The sequence below is a fragment of the Adiantum capillus-veneris genome, chromosome 21 (genome assembly GCF_014529385.1).
Source record: "Adiantum capillus-veneris isolate H3 chromosome 21, ASM1452938v2, whole genome shotgun sequence".
NCBI lineage: Eukaryota > Viridiplantae > Streptophyta > Polypodiopsida > Polypodiales > Pteridaceae > Adiantum > Adiantum capillus-veneris.
This window is the reverse complement of record NC_140951.1, coordinates 73217538-73219797: the sequence shown is the minus strand read 5'-3', so window position 1 is coordinate 73219797 and position 2260 is coordinate 73217538.

The following is a 2260-nucleotide window of genomic DNA, read 5'->3' as shown; positions in this document are numbered from 1 at the left end:
ATATTTATCAGTGGTTAAATAGGTGTTGACTAACCTCTGATAATTAAGAGAAGTTAAGATAATTAATCTAGATGATTATTTTAGCAGAAATACTCTGTTTTTTGGACAATTTAAATAGGGGAACTTAGCAAATAGGTTCAAATTGAATTGAGTTATTTATTAGAGGTTAATTAGATGTTAGGAAATCCATGATAATTATTCTAATCAAATATAATTAATTTAACTAATTATATTAGTGGAATTACACTGTGTTTAGGGGTAAATTAAAAAAGGAAATTAGTAAATCATGTGCTATAATTACATGCTATTCATCAGAGCTGTATTATAGGGTAAAGAAGCCATGATAATTATGCCAAGGTTAGAAAAGTAGTATAGATATTTATCTAAGTCAAATTATACTATTTGTAGCTAAAAACTAAAGAGAGAAATTAGTAAATCATGCTATGACTACATGCTATTTATCAGAGCTAGATTACATGATGAAAAGGCCATGATAATTATGACAAAGTTAGAAAATTAGTATAGATATTTATCTAAGTCAAAATATACTAATTTTGGTTAAAATTTCAAGGGGGAAATTAGTAAATCATGCTATATGATTACATTCTATTTATCACAGTTAGCTTACATGATAACAAGGTGGTGATAAATATGTCAAGGTTAAAAAAGTAGAATAAATATTTTTTTAAGTCAAATTATCCTAATTTTAGCTGAAAATTGAAGATGGAAATTATATAATTAAGTTGGAAAATAAAAATAAAATTACAAGAGGTCAAAAATATCCTTATCTACTAATGATAATTATACCATAGTTAATTAGTGAGGTTAGTAAATTATAATTGACCAAAAGTCCTATTTTTAGCAAATGATTAATTTAAAAAAATAGACTTTGTGGTTAAATTTTTTTAAAAAAATTATAGTAAGTGAAAACCTATGATATCAAGTTAAGGAAATGAAATCCTTAAGAGAATTAAATACAATAAATATTAAGCCCAAAATAAGTAGATTATTAGTTTAAACGTTGATGGGAAAATTAGGAAAAAGATATAGAAAATTATAAGAAAGTTAGGAGAGCTTAGAAAACCTTTAGGGAAGTGGTGGAAAAGGTTATCATGCCTATATAGACAAATAAGAACTTACTAGGTCAAGAATTTATCAATTAAGACTATAAATTTAACCTTGAATGGGTTACGGTTGAATACAAAGGTTAAGTTTATATTTTGAATTATTTACCTAATGATTAGACAACCTTTTTATAAGGATAAGAATTTATGGCACCAAAAAGAACCCGAGCAAATCCTACATCTGATGATGAGGACGTAGCTCCAAAACGAACTAGACGTCGCACGACGACGAAGTCGGGCCTAGTAGTAGGCCTACGGAGGAGAGTCTTCAGGCGCCAGCGCAGCAGCGAATGGCCAATCAATCCCAGGTGGGTGTCCCATTATTCAATTAAGTCTTTAATTAGTTTAAGTTCTTTATAAATTAGCATTGCATACGTAAGAAGGATAAGCTGGCTGAAAACGGAAAGTAACTTCCAACGTGCATTTGTTTATAATGTAGGAAAGATTGTTTGGGTTAAAACTGGTTAAATTAGGAAAGATATGTTTGATCATCCTTAAGACAGCTTGTCTCAAGACACCTCTAACTCCTTGTTATATTTTGATGATAATGATTGGCTTTCCAGCCACGGATAAGTCGGTTACCCCCATGAACGTTGAGTTTCTACTATGTGTCATGTCTTGATGTTTCTACATAAGTTAAGATACCATTTTTTATCCTAGGGGAGCCGCTCGGTTGTATGGGCAACTGGTTTTGGTGTATGGGCACCCGGAACCTTGGGTGGGGGTTTATCCACTCCGGATTTGAATAAGGAATGGGTGCTGTTTTTCACCCTTAGGTGGTCTTGAGACAAGAAGAGTACTAGTCATGGTTATTATGGACAATGTTTTGATTGACAGTACCATGTCTTAAGTTTAAAGATGTCTGTTTTCTAAAAGAATGCTTTCAATGTTGTCTTTAATAATTCATTGAAGGAATTACTGTGACGGAACGTAAAAGAAACCATTGTTTTAAATGTTGAAACAACGTGATAGTAATTAGAAATTAAATGAATCATGTGTGAGTGCGGGGTGGTAAGTGGGGATTAACAAAGGTTGTCAATCAAGGAAGGGTGGACCTGATTAGTCAGGTAACTATCCATCCCTGCACACTAAAACGTTTAGAAAACTTCTTCACTTGGAAGAGGAGTCCACCAGCG